Source organism: Schistocerca piceifrons, chromosome 3 (assembly GCF_021461385.2).
Source record: "Schistocerca piceifrons isolate TAMUIC-IGC-003096 chromosome 3, iqSchPice1.1, whole genome shotgun sequence".
NCBI lineage: Eukaryota > Metazoa > Arthropoda > Insecta > Orthoptera > Acrididae > Schistocerca > Schistocerca piceifrons.
Window position 1 is genome coordinate 929,383,255 of NC_060140.1, and position 21,079 is coordinate 929,404,333.

At 44.2% G+C, this 21,079-nt stretch overlaps 1 protein-coding gene across 1 annotated transcript in view; it reads left to right on the forward strand.

Moving 5' to 3' along the window:
• Positions 1–21,079, forward strand: part of LOC124787691 (DNA-binding protein D-ETS-4) — a 166,115-nt gene that overhangs the window by 86,284 nt on the left and 58,752 nt on the right. The window lies entirely within an intron of this gene.

The following is a 21,079-nucleotide window of genomic DNA, read 5'->3' on the forward strand; positions in this document are numbered from 1 at the left end:
TCTTTCTGCTCGCCTCACCATGTCCCCCCCTTACACCCCCTCCCCCTTCCCCCCTACCCTCCCGCCACCCACGTCAACATCACCGCAATTTTTGTTCAATCGTCATCTAACGTAGCCTATTTATTCGTTTATTGCAATCACCACGACTTTACAATGAAGTGGTCTTTTTTTTATGATACAATTCAAAACACGGAACAAAACAAGTCCAAAGTCGCAATGCCTGGAACAATAACGCGATTTCTTTTTCACTATTTCACTCCCGAACAAATGCAGAGCCGTAACAAAGAACAAAGTAAAATGTACTCCTTTCACTCTCGGTTGCATTGGCTCACTTAGCATACCGGGAGTGGCTCCTTCTAGCAGCCAAAAACAAAATTCCCATATCAGAACATTTGGGGGACCAGCTTGAACGTCAACTCCGTCCGATTGCCAATGTCCATTGACGATTGCAACAGCTATGGGCCACTTGTCTTTGCGTACCAAAGAGAGATAGGTCTCAAACGATTCCTCTACTCTTTTCAATTCTACATTTCGTTAGCCTATCATAAAAGTGTGCCTCCACGGAAATTGCGTTCAGCGCACGCTCCCCGGTTGCCGTACCTCAGTTACGCAACAGAACATCGCTGAAGCAGGTTTGGAACGGCGATTTGCGTATAGTATACCCAGTAGAATAGAAACAGATGTGTTCATGGTACTGTTTGATCTACAAATGAAAAAGGAACTATCTTAAGGTTTAGACTTTAGAAGAACGGATTTTGGAACACAGGAGGATAAAAAGGAAGGCTTTGGTTCATTTGGCGGAAGACAGAGGCAATTTCTGTTTGAGTCAATACGTATTTAAGTACATCTACATCCATACTCCGCAAGCCACCTTACGGTGTGTGGCGGAGGGTACTTTGAGTACCTCTATCGGTTCTCCCTTCTATTCCAGTCTCGTATTGTTCGCGGAAAGAAGGATTGTCGGTATGCCTCTGTGTGGGCTCTAATCTCTCTGATTTTATCCTCATGGCCTCTTCGCGAGATATACGTAGGAGGGAGCAATATACTGCTTCACTCCTCGGTGAATGTATGTTCTCGAAACTTCAACAAAAGCTCGTACCGAGTTACTGAGCGTCTCTCTTGCAGAGTCTTCCACTGGAGTTTATCTATCATCTCCGTAACGCTTTCGCGATTACTAAATGATCCTGTAACGAAGCGCGCTATTCTCCGTGGGATCTTCTCTATCTCTTCTATCAACCCTATCCATATCAACCCTGGTACGGATCCCACATCGGTGAGCAGTATTCAAGCAGTGGGCTAACAAGTGTACTGTAACCTACTTCGTTTGTTTTCGGATTGCATTTCCTTAGGATTTTTCCAATGAATCTCAGTCTGGCATCCGCTTTACCGACGATTAATTTTATATGGCAATTCCATTTTAAATCACTCCTAATTCCTACTCCCGGATAATTTATGGAATTAACTGTTTCCGTTTGCTGACCTGCTATATTGTAGCTAAATAATAGGGTCTTTCTTTCTATGTATTCGCAGCACATTACACTTGTCTACATTGAGATTCAATTGCCTTTCCCTGCACCATACGTCAATTCATTGCAGATCCTCCTGCATTTCAGTACAGTTTTCCATTGTTGCAACCTCACGATATACTACAGCAAGTAATTAAATACACGATGGGTTTCGGCAACTCAGCGGAATCATCAGCAGATCGTTGCTTTCCCTGTGTACAATAATGTAATCATGATCGCATATGAACAGTTTTGCATCATTTGGAATACAAATATCATGACGATGGAACGAAATACTACTTGTTTTTTAAATTACTAAGGGGGAAAATGTCACGATCATCCACCTCTGCCGGCCGGTGTGGCCGTGCGGTTCTAGGCGCTTCAGTCTAGAACCGCGTGACCGCAGGTTCGAATCCTGCCTCGGACATGGACGTGTGTAATGTCCTTAGGTTAGTTAGGTTTAAGTAGTTCTAAGTTCTAGGGGACTGATGACCATAGATGTTAAGTCCCATAGTGCTCAGAGCCATTTGAACCATCCACCTCTGGTGGCAGACTCTACAAGAGAGATGTTGCGTATCGCAGTGAGGTTAACTGTCGAAATTCCAAGAGCGTATGTCCCTAGAGCCATCATCATTTAACCATACAGTGCAGCTGCGTGTCCTCGGGAAAAATTACGGCTTTAGTTTCCCCTTGATTTCAGCCGTTCGCAGTATCAGCAAAGCAAGGCCGTTTTGGTTAGTGTTATAAGGCCAGAACAGTCAATCATCCAGACTGTTGCCCCTGCAACTATTGAAAACGCTGTTGCCCTCTTCAGTAACCACCCGTTTGTCTGGCCTCGCAACAGATACCTCTCCTGTGTGCTGAAGATTAGATGTGTAGATCACATAACTAATGAGGAGGTATTGAATAGAATTGGGGAGAAGAGAAATTTGTGGCACAACTTGACTAGAAGAAGGGATCGGCTGGTAGGACATGATCTGAGGCATCGAGGGATCACCAATTTAGTATTGGAGGGCAGCGTGGAGGGTAAAAATCGTAGAGGGAGACCAAGAGTTGAATACACTAAGCAGATACAGAAGGATGTAGGTTGCAGTAGGTACTGGGAGATGAAGAAGCTTGCAAAGGATAGAGTAGCATGGAGAGGTGCATCAAACCCGTCTCTGGACTGAAGACTACAACAACAACAACAACATCAACAACAACAACAACATGTTCCTAGATGAGTTCCTCCTACGTTGGACTCACAAACAGATCTTGAAAGCATAATCGGAGAGATTATACTTTATTGTATGATTATATGATAGCGGAACAAACACTGGTAGCAGTTACTTCTGTAAAATATGTGGGAGTATGCATACGGAACGATTTGAAGTGGAATGATCATATAAAATTAATTGTTGGTAAGGCGGGTACCAGGTTGAGATTCATTGGGAGAGTGCTTAGAAAATGTAGTCCATCAACAAAGGAGGTGGCTTACAAAACACTCGTTCGACCTATACTTGAGTATTGCTCATCAGTGTGGGATCCGTACCAGATCGGTTTGACGGAGGAGATAGAGAAGATCCAAAGAAGAGCGGCGCGTTTCGTCACAGGGTTATTTGGTAACCGTGATAGCGTTACGGAGATGTTTAGCAAACTCAAGTGGCAGACTCTCCAAGAGAGGCGCTCTGCATCGCGGTGTAGCTTGCTCGCCAGGTTTCGAGAGGGTGCGTTTCTGGATGAGATATCGAATATATTGCTTCCCCCTACTTATACCTCCCGAGGAGATCACGAATGTAACATTAGAGAGGTTCGAGCGCGCACGGAGGCTTTTCGACAGTCTTTCTTCCGGCGAACCATAGGCGACTGGAACAGAAAAGGGAGGTAATGACAGTGGCACGTAAAGGGCCCTCCGCCACACACCGTTGGGTGGCTTGCGGAGTATAAATGTAGATGTAGATGTAGAGATTCGAGCTCGCGGAAGCTTATCAACAATAATTCTTCCCGCCCATTTTTGTGACTGGAAAAGGAAGGGGGGGGGGAGTGAGAGTTGTACACAAAGTACCCTCCGCCAAACTCCAGGTGGCTCGCGGAGAATAGATGTAGATGTTGGTTTAACGGAGCAGAGTACCTGATGATGGCAGTACGTTACTGAAACGTTCCGTGCTGACTGCGTTCGGTCGGTCGGCAGATGTTGAACTGATAGTGACCGTAAAAGTGGTTTTTTTCTCTGCAGGACGGGGAACGTGAAGCACTGGCTTACCCCGGCTACTTAACGCAGCGACACCTCCGCGTTCATCATCGGCAGAGTGCGTGACTGGTTCCGGAGACGTCGGCGGCCCAGCTGGAGGGGAGAGGGAGGTCTGAGGTCTGGTAGCACACTGGCACGATGACCGCCGGCCCGGGCCGCGTGCCAGGCGTGACTAAGGGCCGCGAAATCGGCATTTCAGAGCCCCAAGGCTCAGTAACAAGGGAACAATGGTGACGGGATTACCAGAAAGCCTGCGCTGCCGGCAGACTACTGCGATCTGCTGTCCCCCCAGTGAAGACACGCGTGTCCAGACGCAGTTCCGTTACCGTTCCCAGCACCTTCAAGTAAACTCGCGTCCGCGACCGACGTAACATACTGTTGCAGGATGGCGCACCACCCCAAACTACTTGGATCGAATCCCGACGGCGGAAAAATCTACATCTCCTCCTATACTGCTCCGCAAGCTACCTTACGGAGCGTGGGAGACGATATTCGCCGTCCCCTTCGGTGAATTAGTCAACTTCTCAGATTTAATAGTGGTGGTCATTTCGAAAGACGTGTAAGGGAGCAAGAGGCACGGATCAAATGGAGGGAAGAGGGGTGAATCCGCCCCCAAAATGTTTTCACTCGATGAGTTTATATTTTTTACATACATCAATTTCCATATCACATAGCTAACTTTTGGAGAATAAAGTAGCATGAAAATGACAAGGAATTCTAGAACTTACAATCTACGTGTAATACAGGTTACTTTTTAGTGATGGCCTGCTGACGTAGACGATACTGCGGCCTGTCCTGTAACATTACAGCCAGGTAAAGCCGCACAAGCAAAAGCTGACCTACCGGCTGTCCACAACAGATCTGACACGATTCGTGGGTCTACAGGCAGAACCAGCAGACCACCTCAAGTTGAGTAACGAGAGATTTTTTTTTTGGTCATCAGTCTACTGATTGGTTTGATTCGGCCCGCCACGAATTCCTTTCCTGTGCTAACCTCTTCATCTCAGAGTAGCACTTGCAACCTACGTCCTAAATTATTTGCTTGACGTATTCCAATCTCTGTCTTCCTCTACAGTTTTTGCCCTCTACCGCTCCCTCTAGTACCATGGAAGTCATTCCCTCATGTCTTATCAGATGTCCTATCATCCTGTCCCATCTCCTTATCAGTGTTTTCCACATATTCCTTTCCTCTCCGATTCTGCGTAGAACCTCCTCATTCCTTACCTTATCAGTCCACCTAATTTTCAACATTCGTCTGTAGCACCACATCTCAAATGCTTCGATTCTCTTCTGTTCTGGTTTTCCCACAGTCCATGTTTCACTACCATACAATGCTGTACTCCAGACGTACATCCTCAGAAATTTCTTCCTCAAATTAAGGCCGGTATTTGATATTAGTAGACTTCTCTTGGCCAGAAATGCCTTTTTTTGCCATAGCGAGTCTGCTTTTGATGTCCTCCTTGCTCCGTCCGTCATTGGTTATTTTACTGCCTAGGTAGCAGAATTCCTTAACTTCATTGACTTCGTGACCATCAATCCTGATGTTAAGTTTCTCGCTGTTCTCATTTCTACTACTTCTCATTAACGACAGATACGAGATGATTATGGGGTCCCATACTCCAAGGAGTGTAGGGAACAATGCAGGAGACCGCCGACTAGGCAAGGTCCTAGCGCAAGTAGTTTGCCATTGCCTTCCTGCGACCGTCGTGGGGATGAATGATGATGATGAAGACGACACGACAACACCCAGTCATCTCGAGGCAGGGAAAATCCGTAACCCCGCCGGGAATCGAACCCGGGACCCGGTGCGCGGGAAGCGAGAACGCTACCGCAAGACCACGAGCTGCAGACAAGGACAGATACAAAAGGATTATTCTCTGTATACGTAAATGACCTGGCGAACATGGTAAACAGCAACGTACGCCTGTTTTTTTATGACGCTGTGGTGTCCGGGAAGGTGTCATCGTTGGGTGAATGCAGGTTACAACGTGACGGACAGGGTTTCCAGTTGGTGTGACAAATGGCGGCTTTTTCCAAATGTAGAAAAATGTAAATTAATGCGGATAAGTAGGAAAAACAATCCTTAAACGCTCGTATACAGCATTAGTAGTGGGTTGCTTGAGAGTCACGATTATATATCTAGCCGTGACGTTGCAAAGCGATATGAAATGAAATGAGCACGTCAGGTTGGTACTAGGGAAGGTCAGTGCTCGACTTCGTTTTATTGGGAGGATTGTAGAAAAGTGTAGCTCATGTATAAAAGAGACGGCGTACAAAATGCACGACTGTTACGGAAGGAAGACAGCGAAGCAATTCAGATACGTGCTGCTATATTTGCTACTGGTAGGTTCAATCAGCACGCAAGTTTACGGAGATAGTTCCTGAGGTCATATGGCAATCCCTGGAGAGAGAATATGGCGCTCTTTTCGCGAGGCACTATTGGGCAAATTTAGAGAACAGGCATTTTAGGCCGACTGTATACCGGTTCTACTGCAGCCAACGTACATTTTGCGTAAAGGGCACGAAAATGATATTAGAGAAATTAGGGCTTGTACGGAGGCTTATGGACAGTTGTCTTTTTCCTCGCTCTGTTTGCGAATGGTACAGGTAAGGAAATAACACGTAGAAGTACAGGGTACCATCCGCTATGCATTCCGAACGGTTCTACGCGCTGCAGTCTGGAAACGCGCGACTGCTACGGTCGCTGGTTCGAATCCGGCCTCGGGCATGGATGTGTGTGATGTCCTTATGTTAGTTAGGTTTAAGTAGTTCTAAGTTCTAGGGGACTGATCACCTCAGAAGTTACGTCCCATAGTGCTCAGAGCCATTTTTTCGCTATGCATCATTCGCTGGCTTGCGGAGTATGTAAGTGGATGTAGATGAAAGATGCTTCACTAACGGGGGGAAAAAAAACTGACGTCTGAAAACAGACGGAAACGGCTGAAAGAAACAGCCTCCTCACTCATGTACACAATCGTATAGTCACAGTTTGCATATCACCGTTTACAATCTTAATGCCTAGGGAAATACCGATAATGGCGACTGCACACTTCGATTTTATATTGTGTAAATTATCACATTATCGAAGACGTGAGGGTTTGTTACTATAATAGTTCTTAAATTAATTGCGTGACACATGCACTTCTCACATTTTCGGACGTGCGCTTTTAAAACGCTACACTTTTCTACACTGGAATTTCTTGGCTGCTATTCCGAGGCAATATACTGTACACTAATGTAAAAGAATTATTATTACATTAAAATATTTTTATATTTGATCGTAATCAAACAATTATTATTACTATGCTACAATATTTATACGGCGAGGCCTTGCCGCAGTGGATACACCGGTTCCCATGAGATCACCGAAGTTAAGAGCTGTCGGGCGTGGTCGGCACTTGGATGGGTGACCATCCGGGCCGCCATGCGCTGTTGCTATTTTTCGGGGTGCACTCAGCCTCGTGATGCCAATTGAGGAGCTACTCGACCGAATAGTAGCGGCTTCGGTCGAGAATACCATCTTACGACCGGGAGAGCGGTGTGCTGACCACACGCCCATCCTATCTGCATCTTCCACCGAGGATGACACGGCGGTCGGATGGTCCCGGTAGGCCACTCGTGGCCTGAAGACGGAGTGATTTTTTTTACAATATTTATATATTTATTGTTATTATTATTAAATTCGTGTCCATCTGTGGCACGTTAAAAGTAGGGGAGTAGCCAATCCCCTCGCCCACGGAACCACGCAATGGGCCCGCGCATCCGGACTCTTCTAAGAACGTCCGCTCCCGAAAGTTCAGCACTAAATCTCTCCATGCCACACAAAGCCTGTTCGTTTACGCAACGCGTTGCGCTTACTAAACGATTCTGTTACGCGAAGTGCTGGTCCCTTGCTTCTTCTCCCTTTCTTCTTTTTAATCGACTTGGTAAGGGTCCCATACTGATGATGACCAGTACTCTAGTATCGGCCCTACATTTGTTTCGTAAGTCACTTTTTCGTGGATGGATTACACTTCCTTATGCTTCTTCCAATGAATCTAAGCCTGGCACCTGCTTTTCCTACAGTTACTTTTATGTAATCAGTACATTTTAGGTCGCTCTGGACAGTTACTAGTAGGTATAATTTCTTTCCCAGGATTTTGTCAGCGAGAGGAGTGGCAGTCGCGTACAATTCGTGATCTGTACACTCGGCTCCAGAGTCCTAGATTAAAATCTCCAAAATAAACCACTGGAGAAGAAGATCAACTACAGACATATTTATTTTACAGCAGATCTTAGAGAAAAATTTAACTCGGAAACGCAAATAGTATTTGTATTTATAGACTTCGCAAAAGAATCCGACAGTGGAAATAGCAAACAGTTGTAGTCAGCATTGGGAAGTAATGGATATTCTGGCAAATTGATACAAGCCACTGTAAGCCTTACATACTTTGTACTCATATCGGGTCTCCAGCGGGAACATCTCGTCATATGGACACAATATTTCGGCGGTCCACCTGCCCGCTATCTTCAGGTGAGTAGGCCGTCACACTATCTCGCCGGAACTGGCAGTTGTACCGCCGAAATATTGTGTCCAGATGACGAGATGTTCAGGCTGGAGACCCGATATGAACACAACGAATTATTACGCCGGGAAAGTTTACGGAGCCACAGCCTTACATACTATTATGAACAGAAGAAGAACAAAGACCGATGAAATTTTAATAAAAAAAGTCGCACGACAACGTTGCCCAGTTTTACCAACTCCTCTCAAGTAATGTATAAATGACATCATCCATAATTGGATGCAGTTTTTAATCACCTAGATACTGGTGCTGAAATACCTAAAGAACAATTTTTAAATATTTTTCTATCTGCAGACTATGTCTCAATACTTCAGGAATCAGAAGGAGGCTTCCAGCGAGCGCCCTAGCATTTACAAAAGGAACACCTTGTCAAAATTTATTAAAGCTAAAATAATGGTTATGGCGTTCTGCGGTAAATATCCTGTTGGAAGCGAAATTAGATTACATGATCTTAGAGAAAGTATCGCCATACAGCTATTTGAGAAGTCAAATTGAATATGATACTAAGAGAGATCTAAGATTTGTACATAAACGTAGATGGCAGTATCCATAACGCGTGCAAGAACAAAATCCGACAAGATACGAGAATGAAGTTCTTCCATTCCTCTTATAAGGATGTGGCAGCGAAAGGAAGCTGCAAAAATAAATACATACAAAAATCATAACGTCGAAATGAAATTTTTAAGCAGAAAAAGAGGTCGCTATAGAACAGCACTCATATGAAATGGAACACACAGCAAGAACTGTGCAGGCAGTTCAGGAGAAAATAAATATGCTCCGCAATAAGTAGTGTGAGCAAATACAAAGGATGGACACTTAAAATTTCCGAAAATAGCTTTAAATTATAAACCATGTGCGGGTAGAAACATTAGAAGGCCTAAAAAGAGATGGCAGTAACTCGTGAAGGCGGTAAAGGCTTAAAAGCCTAATCCCTGAAGTAAGGATTCTAGTAGATTCGTAACATCTCATGGAGAGCCAGCATGCGACACTGTTGACTATGGTACCTCTCTCTAAAGTGGACCAGTTTGTGCAACCCTTTGGTGCTCTTTAGGAGGTTTCTCTGTCTCCCATCCTTTCTATGATGTTTCGTAACAATACTACCGAAACATTAAACAATCACTCGTAACAATCGTACACACAACTGTGGTGAGTAATGAAGATCAACTCTGCCTTATCATTTCAGTAACAAATGGGAACATTTACCAGAAGAAGAGAGGTTCATGCAGTCCTAAATCACTCCATCGAATGCTGGGATGCTATTTACAAAGAGGACGCATCAGTACTTTTTGGCTAACTCTGCCAGTCCTCCTACCTTAACGTCCCTACCAGTGATGAACAATCGAATCACATCAAGTGAGATTATTGGTTTGTAGATGCCGAGTACAGTTTTCTTATGGTCTATTGACACACTGTCAACACAGATTTGGAAAACATCGTTCTTGTGAAACACAACTAGCTATTTACTCGCACGAAGTGTTGAGTGCTATTGACAAGGGATTTCAAATTGATTCCGTATTTCTCGATTACCGGAAGGCTTTTGACACTATACCACACAAGCGGCTTGTAGTGAAATTACGTGCTTATAGAATATCGTCTCAATTATGTGACAGGATTCGTGTTTTCCTGTCAGGGGGATCACAGTTCCTAGTAACTGACGGAAAGTCATCGAGTAAAACAAAAGTGATTTCTGGCGTTCCACAAGGTAGTGTTATCGGCCCTTTGGTGTTCCTTATTTGTATAAACGATTTGTGAGAAAATCTGAGCAGCCGTCTTCGGTTGTTTGCAAATGACGCTGTCGTTTATCGACTGGTAAAGTTATCAGAAGATCAAAACAAATTGCAAAATGATTTAAAAAAGATATCTGTATGTTGCGAAAATTGACAATTGACGCTAAATAACAAAAAGTGTGAGGTCATCCACACGAGTGCTAAAAGGAGTTCGTTAAACTTCGGTTACACGATAAATCAGTCAAATTCAAAGGCCGTACATTCAACTAAATAGCTAGGAATTACAATTACTAACAACTTAAATTGTAAAGAACATATAGAAAATGTTGTGGGGAAGGCTAACCAAAGACTGCGTTTTATTGGCAGGACACTTAGAAAATGTAACAGACCTACTAAGGAGACTGCCTACACGACGCTTGCCTGTCCGGTTTTAGAATACTGCTGCGCGGTGTGGGATCCTTACCAGATAGGATTGACGGAGTACATCGAAAAAGTCCAAAGGAGGGAGGCACGATTTGTATTATCGCGAAATACGGGACAGTGTGTCACTGAAATGATACAGGATTTGGGCTGGACATAATTAAAACAAAGACGTTTTTCGTTGCGGCGGAATCTTCTCACGAAATTCCAATCACCAACTTTCTCCTCCGAATGCGGAAATATGTTGTTGAGGCCGACCTACATGGGCAGAAACGATCACCACAATAAAAATAAGGGAAATCATAGGTCGCACGGAAAGATACATGTGTTCGTTTCTTCCGCGAGCTGTACGAGATTGGAATAATAGAAAATTGTGGAGGTGGTTCGGTGGAGTCTCTGCCAGGCACTGAAATGTGATTTACAGAGTATGCATGTAGATGTAGATGTAAATGACACTGACTCAATAGTGCCGGCCATTGACATAAGATAAACGTTTTCGTAAACGAAGTATAGGGAGTCGTGGTAAAACAGTGGATACCGTATACAGTGTTGCGGAGATAAACTCATTTGCATTTATGTGGATATTATCAATGATTTCTTTAATAAGGATACGTATTTACAACTGTAAATGAAAGAAACTGAAGCGTGTCAGATATGGAGTTACAGAAAGAAGACTATTCACAATCAAGTGAATAAGGAATGACGTGGTTCTCAGCAGAATGGGCGAGGAAAGGAGTATGTGAAAAATAAGAGTTAGAAGAATGGACAAGACGATCGGCCACATGTTAAGACACCAGGGAATGATTTTCATGGTTCTAGTGAGTGTCGAAGGGGGCAAAAATTTTAGGTTAGACAGGTATTGGAATAAATACCACAAATAGTTGTGAACGGTAAATACTTCTCTGAGACGAAGAGGTTGGAACCAAGCCCCTACCGCGCCGTAGCGGAGAAGCGAGGCAACTGTCCCCCAGTTGAAGCAACTGATCGCCGTCGTTTGCAGGGGTGAATCCTAGTACTGGGGTTGTGATTTGAAGCATATGAGGCGCAACAGGAGCAAACTGAAGCACACATTAAACACATGTATGTTTAAAAAAGTACTGAGTATTCGAGTCTATTTTAAAAGTATACTTAAATGAATGAAGTTTCGTAATTTCCGAAATACGCCTGCATAGAGAAGCGAAATTTAAGAATGTAAGGCTCTTTCCTGACATAGTGGAGCGAGTTTACATCGAGCTATTTGCATTAGATAATTACATGAAACTTTTAAAGTAGCAGACAGTACGATTATTGTTTAATTCACATAATTTTCCTGTCGGGTCCTGTTTGCTTTTTGCCGACTACTGTGTACATTTTGTACGCTTACTTTTGTTTAGCACAGTATTGTCTACACTCGAATATTGGTATGATTAATTGTAACAACCCATATCACTTTAAATACCGTAGGAATTTCATTCGCACATTAGTTTTTAGCATTGATAGCACCTCTGAAAGTGGTTGAGTTTGCAACATTTGATCAAATATTTGACCATTTACGAAGTATAATCACCACCTGACAACACGTGTTAAGTATCTACACGCAATTATTCGACCTACCTCTGATTCATACTTAATATATATTTGATTAAAAATCTAAATACCTATCATGTGCCTAGTTCTTCATTCAGTTCAACTTAGTACATTAACCCCGTTAGTATTTTTAGTAATTTATATGCAAATACAATATAAGTACTTGACATGCAACAAAGTACCTTTGTCTGTAATCTCTAACACTGCAACTTTTTCCCTATGTAACTTGCAATTTTTCTAGCAGAAGGTTTATTAGATACAGTATAAGGTATAAATATAGACATCAGGTTAGGCTATAGAACAATCTGCTGTCACCTACATTTAGCACTTGCATTAATTGGCTTTGCAAACACTATACCTTTTTCAAATGAGTTGGAAATCCAAATACTGTCGATATAGCATCGTCCTTCAGTTGACGTCTATTTACATAATTTTCCATTTAACAATTCTCTTCAAAATGAAGAGAGCACAGCAAATGATTTGCTGTCGGTTGGAAGTTCTCTCTCCGAGTGGCAACAATCCATTTCCGATTTAGAATTCTAAACAAAAACAAACGATCATGACGTATTATTTCTCCATGAAAATACTATATACAAGAAATAGAAAGTAACAAACAACCAGAAATGACTGACCTATGAAATGTAACACTGTTTCCGTCTTCGTCTTTGCTTCCATTCTTATTAAAAGCAGCACACGAAGGAACCTTGTTTACGCACTGTTTCCCTGCAAATGGCGGCTTCTATAATGTTGAATGTGGGGATGCGACACTAGCGCCAATTCGCGGTCTAGTTTTTATTTAGTACGTCTATGGTCGGAACAGAAGAGGAAATCGCTGCGGCTCGTAGCAGGCAGACCAGTCAGAAAACTGACGGATACCTACCCCCCCCCCCCCCCCCCCCTCTACAATAAAAATATATAAAACTAAAACTTTTTATAATTCTTCTGATTTAGTGATATCAAGTCAACGCAGCTTATTTCCTCTTAACGTGTTGCTCTCTAGGCACTCTGACATCACGAAACTGTAATTACCTACTATACCGGTAATCCTCAAAAAAATGGTTCAAGTGGCTCTGAGCACTATGGGACTTAACAGCTGTGGTCATCAGTCCCATAGAACTTAGAACTACTTAAACCTAACTAACCTAAGGACATCACACACATCCATGCCCGAGGCAGGATACGAACCTGCGACCGTAGCAGTCGCGCGGTTCCGGACTGCGCGCCTAGAACCGCGAGACCACCGCGGCCGGCCCCGGTAAACCTCGTTATGAACGTTTCTTACTACGAATACGTTACAGAAACAACCGCGAATAATTCTTACGAAATTTATGCATGCAGGTGGAACCGTGGGAAGGTATGTGCCGACCGAAGGGCAAAAGCAGCACAGCGACGTAGATGTATTACATAGGAATTTCATGGTATATGTTTAGAAATACCTTCACGCTCGTAAGGACATACTTCGAGACTGGCAGGTGTTAAGGCGCGCGCGCCTGCATATCGTTTCAATGACAAGACCGAAGTGGGGGTGAAAGAAAAAGAGGTAGCTCGCCAAAGGCGCGCCGGCCAGCCTTCTTTCCCACAGTGCGGGCCGGCACAGAAACAATTACGGGCTCTTTAGGCCGCGCTCCGCGTCCCTGGGCAGGTTGTCCGAGGTGTAATTACTATGACCGGTGATTGCTGGCCTGCGACGCCGGCTCTGTTTACAGGTCCTTGAGCAGTCACATACTGGGCAAAGAACGGCTGGGACGTGCCACCGCTCCAGTAACAACGCCCTGTGCGAAAAGTCGCACGTTCTCGATCCAAAGGCTGGTCCTCTTCGCTGGCTTTTGTGGCCACTTGTTGAGTTGACGCTCTCAGCTGCATCCAGCGTCGCGGGGAGGAAAAAAGAAATAGGAAAGCACACCACGAACTCGTCAATATTCCAGCACACATGTTTTACACCGAAGCCGAAGAGCGTAAGAACCCAAATAAAGTCTGTCGAAATACAGAGTGGTTACAATTAAAATTTTGCTACTTGAGCCAGTGCAGGCAGAAAACTGTTTCCTGTATGGGTACTGCTGTGTTGGCAGAAGAGCCAACACCGTGTTGCTAGAGGAGGCCGAAATGCACGCGTTTAATTACACGCAGACTGGCGTGAGGTCTGGAACAGGTCAGAGAAATGAGAACTTAGAAAAACGGACGCAGTTGCTGTAATACTTAACTTTAATCCATAATTGGAGTACATCGCTCTTGACGGTACATTAATATGCTCAATATAACTGGTAATGGCGCCTTGCTAGGTCGTAGCAAATGACGTAGCTGAAGGCTATGCTAACTATCGTCTCGGCAAATGAGAGCGTATTTGTCAGTGTAGCATCGCTAGCAAAGTCGGCTGTACAACTGGGGCGAGTGCCAGGACATCTCTCTAGACCTGCCGTGTGGTGGCGCTCGGTCTGCAATCACTGACAGTGGCGACACGCAGGTCCGACGTATACTACCGGACCGCGGCCGATTTAAAGGCTACCGACTAGCAAGTGTGATGTCTGGCGGTGACACCACAGGTACCAAACTTTATAGGAATGATTTTCAGACTATGCGCTGCAGGCTTTGTGCTGTTAGTAGTGTTTGTGTTGTGAATTGCCGTTGGGCGGTCCTACTGGCACAGCGACGTAGGGCTGAAATACAAGCAGCAGTGTGCACTACAGTTGCAGACAGTCAACATGGGTCTGGGCAATGTGAGAAGGGCGTTACTCGTAAAGCAGTCAAAAAAAAAAAAAAAAAACCAGCAAAAGCGCTGCAGTTCTTTCCGAGCAACGACGCATTGAAGGAATACGGAGAGGTCGTCCTCCGCATCTGGATTGAAGAACATTGTTCGTTTTAGAATTATCTGTCCGCCTCCGTAGCGTAGCGGTAGCGTTACCGCTTACCGCGCAGGGGGCCCGGGTTCGATTCCCGGCAGGGGACTGCGTGTTGTGTGTTCTTCATCATCATTGACTCGCAAATCGCCGGTGTGGCGTCACCTAAAAAGGCCTACAATACGGCGGCCGAACTCCCCCGAATGGGGGCCTCCCGGCCAACAATGCCATAAGATCATTTCATTTCCATTAGAATACGGCCCCGGTAGCTGAGTGGTCAGCGTGACGGAATGTCAATCCTAAGGTCCCCGGTTCGATTCCCGGCTGGGTCGGAGATTTTCTCCGCTCAGGGACTGGCTGTTGTGTTGTCCTAATCATCATCATTTCATCTCCATCGACGCGCAGGTCGCCGAAGTGGCGCAAATCGAAAGACCTGCACCAGGCGAACGGTCTACCCGACATTTCATTTCCATTAGAATTAACTGAAAATGCGCGAATTGCTCCTGGGAGAGGCCGACGGGCAATTGCGCACACAAATTGTGGAAGAAGTTACTCTTCCCACGGCTAAGAATGCTGGACGCAATGTGCAGTGTGTAAGTAGGCTGTTTATGTTTTCTCTATGTAAGTAGGCTGTTTATGTTTTCTCTATGTAAGTAGGCTGTTTAGGTTTTTTTATTGGTAACGCCACCTCTGTATGAAAATCACTGGCTGTGCTGTGTGCAGTCTGTGGCTAGTTTGCATTGTTGTCTGCCATTGTAGTGTTGGGCAGCGGCAGCTGGCTGTTAACAGCGCGTAGCGTTGAGCAGTTGGAGGTGAGCCGCCAGCAGTGGTGGATGTGGGGAGAGAGATGGCGGAGGTTTGTAATTTGTCATGAACTGCTATATTTATATATGATGATATCAAGGTAAATACATTGTTCGTTCTCTATTAATATCTTTCATTTGCTAACTATCCCTATCAGTAGTTAGTGCCTTCCATAGTTTGAATCTTTTATTTAGCTGGCAGTAGTGGCGCTCGCTGTATTGCAGTAGCTTGAGCAGCGAAGATTTTTGTGAGGTAAGTGATTTGTGAAAGGTATAGTTTAATGTTAGTCAGGGCCATTCTTTTGTAGGGAATTTTGAAAGTCAGATTGCGTTGCGCTAACAAAATATTGTGTGTCAGTTTAAGCACAGTCCTGTATAATTGTTCAAAGGGGACGTTTCATAAGTGTTCAAACAGTGCACGAGCCATGTCGCGACAACTGAAAATTCCATGGTCCACCGATCGACAAGTGCTGCGAATACTTGGGGAATGGTATACTCTGTCGGGAAATTTGTGGTAAGTTCCTATGGGACCAAACTGCTGAGATCATCGGTCGCTAGGTTTACACACTACTTAACCTAATTTAAACTAAGGACAAGACACACTTACACCCATGCCCGAGGGAGGACTCGAACATCCGACAGGGGCAGCCGCGCGAACCGTGGCAAGGCGCCTCTGACCGCGTGGCTATCCTCTGTTGCAGTTCTAGGTTCTTGTGGATACGGATGGTCGATGGTCATCACATTTAGCAACGTTTGTAACAAGAAACGTAAACACGTTACTTAATTCACAAATGTTATCCTCTCATGTGGAAATCAAAATATGCTTCTTTCGATAGTTTGTTCGTTATTTCTCTCCCGCCAAGTCCTTACAAATGATTCCACGAAGTTTCATTGTACTACAATTACTCGTTTTTCAGTAGTGAAAGTTTAATTATAACTAGACTGTACTATATGCTGGGCGATAAGGCTAAGGAAATCATTTACATGAAATTGTTCCACGGTTCTTTTATTGCAACCAGCCGCGTTTTGGTTTGACATGGGAAAGCATTCAGTGTTGGTTTATTGTAAATTTTATAATACATTTTAAACTCATAATCGTATTGGATTAAATAAGACAAACAATGATATTCTGTTTCTTTAACACGCGATTTGCAATATTTTTTTAGGGTCTATTACTCTCGGCAAAACAAAAGATATTAGATTATTCACAAGTTGGTAGGGCCTCAGATCGTTTTATACATATAAATACGTATAAATGCATAAAATTGTTACCGCCGTTATGAAGACATTGGCATCTAAAAGGACACAAGTAAAATGCGGAAGACACCAGTAAAGTGCGGATCTTCTAGATATGCACCAAAATGACGATAAATATGACCACAAACTGCTGCTTGTCGACAACATACATTTACGAAACTGATATATCACTGACGTGTTTCTCATGACAATGGACCTAAAAATTAAGCTATTATCTACACACGTTTCTCTTAACCTTATCATTTCTCTGAAAATGAAGAAATAAAGTATGAAATGTAGTGGTATCAGGCATAACACGCGAGATAAAGATTCGGAATATCCTCACCCGAAGAAGGGGTAGATTAGTGTGAAATGCGCACGGCACTTAGGAATTATTAATGTCACTGGGGAAAGAAAGAAAGAGAGAGAGAGAGGGAGAGAGAGAGAGACTGTGTTGGGGAGAGAAATACAGAAACAGATGAAAATTACAATGTGTAAGACATGTTATGAGGTTGGTTAAGTGTAGCTGGAATTTCTACTTGGTAATTAGCTTAAATCTACGAGCGTCCGGTTGGTTTTCATGGGTGTTCGCTGGAATTAGTGGTTACACGGTGAACTCTCCCCCGTTAACGCAGTGTGTCGAGAATGGGACTGGATAGCTGGCATGGGTAGCTGCGAAGAGTACCTGTCTGGCGATGAAGGGAACGAAGAGGATGAAACCAGTCCCATTAAATAAGCTATTCTTTGAACAGCCTGCCGAGCTTAAAGTTCACATTCAACAACGGGGTCACACACACTTACACATGCCCACACTGTTCAGAGACGCTGCAGAGAAGTCTGAACTTTCACCGGGACCTTTCGCTAAAATGATGATGAAAATTTCGTCACCAGTATCAGTGTATCGTCGTACGCATTTCTTTGTTATTGGCTGACACATTACTTCTAGACCATAGCTTTCTATTAGAGGCAGCTGACAGGACAGTCTTCGAACGATCATCTCCGATGTGCTGCCGTCTGAACAAAGATTGGACCTTCTAACTGAGATGTGGCCAAGTGCTGTCTTATTTGAATATAGCACTACGTATTCCCTGAAGCAGAAGTGTGTATTCGCCCGCTACAGCATCTTGGAAATAGCGGTTGCTATCTGCGGTTCTTGTAATCCACATGCAACTTGCAGTGTCGATAAAACTAACCACACATCCCATACGTTCAGTACTACAGCGGAAACGACGGCAGCCAAAGGGCCGGCCGGGGTGGCCGAGCGGTTCTAAGCGCTACAGTCTGGAACCGCGCGACCGCTACGGTAGCAGGTTCGAATCCTGCCTCGGGCATGGATGTTTGTGATGTCCTTAGGTTAGTTAGGTTTAAGTAGTTCTAAGTCTAGGGGACTGATGACCTCGGATGTTAAGTCCCATAGTGCTCAGAGCCATTTGAACCGAAGGCAGGAAGTCACAAAGCTGATTTGGGAAACTGAGAGTCAGCACATGTAGCAGGGGAATTTTTAGCCAGCGGTGTAGAGACGGTATAAACTAAGCCCAGATGTGTAGATATCTGTGAATGCTGGTAAAGGATGCATAAATTACAAGCAAATTGTGTGAGATATCCTGGAAACAAACTTCACTTATTAAGTCTTCAGAATTGTGCTTTTATAGTAAGTGGTTGATGTTTAGGTTTATTAAGGCTTTCAGCTATAGTCTTCGTTAGTTGTAAACTGTACACACTGAAAATTTCATAATTCTCTCAGCGTGTACATAAATACAAAGAGTCTACAACAAAATTGTTAGAGTGACATTTAAGGATGCTGTTGAGTTTATCTGTGATACGTTTTCCGATGCTACGTGAACACTGTCACTAATTTCCTCCCATATTTCAGTCTCGCTACTGGTTTGCCCTTGTTTGATTGCTGGAGACAGACTAGATCCATACCCACTTGCCCTTACACTTCGTTGTCAGCGCAGTAAAATGCTACCTTCTCCGGGAGGCAGACCTATGGAACCCTAAGCGCCTACGGTATAATCGTACTTCGGGAGCTCGGCAAACGCCAAACTGTTTTCACTTTGTTGCTGAGGCGTACTAAGGAGGGCGTCTTTATAGCGCGCTGAGCAGATGTTTTCGTCTTCCGCTGATTCAAAAATTTTCAATCACTGGATTTTGTATGGCAAGGAGTCGACCCTACGTGACATGTAGTTATTGAACATTAAATTGTGCACTAGCTTCCAGATTAAATCTAGACCACCCAGCTATGTCTTGTGGAGTCCAGCCGTAATACTCTGATCTGTCCGTCTGTCGAGAACCTTCAGTATGGCTCGGGATGGGCCGTGCTAAAAGAAGCAGAATTAATATCCTGTCGATATCGAGGTCCTTAAAGACGGATTTCAAGCCCTGGCGGGACGATAAGGGAATAGTTTTGTTTCAAGTGACCATCCTGGCAGTCGCCTCAAATGGCTTAGAGAAATCACAAAAATCCTAAATCAGGTTGGCCAGATGAAGCTTCCAACATAGCTCTACCAGAACAAGAGTTGTTTGGTTGATTTCTGGGGATTGTATAGTTCTTCGAGAGGCGCAAGGTTTTTGCTTGTAACAGCTGGACACTGTTCCTTCTCTCCAACCATTGCCGCCAAACAGCGACAACAAAAACGCCAAAAAGAACATTATTCTTCTGCTTCATGCAGTCAGCAAATCATCTGTACCAAACGCTCTTCAAGGAAGGCGCCAGATTTTCACTGGTTGTAAAGCCCTCCTTCCGGCGACTGCATACGTCGAATTCCCCAGTTGCCACGATGGGATAGAACGGACCATGTTCTGTTCTGCCCCCCTACCCCCCCCCCCCCCACCCTTCCAACGAAAAATACTTGACATTACTAAAGATCGAACCTTAGTCCTTGTGTCGCCCAGACACCCAGCTGGCGAGCAGATTCATCAATTCCCTGTGATACTTAAATCCAATGCGTGCCTTACGAAGGTGCGTTGAGTCCACTACTGCCTTTTGTATGCAGTGTTAAATAATATGAGATACTTAAATCCAATGCGTACCTTACGACGCAGCGTTGAGTTCATTATTGCCTTAGAACTGTATGCACTGTTAATGAGACCTACAGTGTACAGAGAGATGCTGTATCGTCTTTGGAGGTCCGAAAGGTACTGTCCTCCTTGTAACTGGCGATGTGATCCATAACAATTACGTGAGACGTGCCTGAGTGGGGATGTCCGAATGAAGAGCGAGACATCTCCTTCGTTATCTATGCCGCTTTGCAAATAACCCGTTATAGCATGTGTGGCCCCTCCTGGCACTTGCTGGTACAAACGACGTCCACACGTACTACAACATTACGAGGCAGTAAACCAGAAAATAATTTGTAATAATCCTTTTACTTTCCATTGTCCCTCCTTGATGTACGTGACGCACATTTCTCGGGAAGTTCGCGCGTCATATCAGATAGTAATGTAGAGCTTAAGCTGCCCTCTGTTATCACTTGTCTGCCTTCTAGTTACAGACCCTTCAGAAATGTAAACATTTTCTCAGGCTTGTGGATAGGGGTATTGTCTCGCAGGAGTAGACGAGGTGTAGTAGTAAATTTACCATCCAGAACAGACGCTGAAACACATAAATACCTACGGCGTCTTTGCGAGACATCACACTGTTGAAGCAACAGTTCCACGATTCAGTTCGTTCTTACTCTTTCACTCCTGCAATCAATTTTGGGTGCAACTCGCAGCCGTGCGAAGACGGTTTCTTGCTCCACAACAGATTACAAATTGTGTAACTCAAGCGAGACATAAGCACCCTCTGTATCATACAGGTAAGTTAAATTTCATCATGCCCGATTTTCTTTCAGTTAACTTGTCACAGAGCTGAGTCAACAGATACGGAATACACCAGCTGTTGTTCGATCAACATTGAGATACTAATGGAATATAGTTTTATTGAAGAAACTTCCCAGAACTGCGATGGGTGAAGAAGAAAAAGGAGCAGACAATCCATGATGGGTCACACCCGGATTTAAAACCGATGCAGTGGATATCTAGGTTTATTTTTCTCGAATTTTCTTGAAATTATATTTTATGTTGGAAGTAAATATATACTTCCACTGAAAGCAAAAGCTTTTCTAACCAGAAGGTTGCCTCTCCCGTCGATTCTGGTTCAATCATCGCAAATAGAGTATTAACTAGGGGATAAGTGCTGCCTCTTGTTG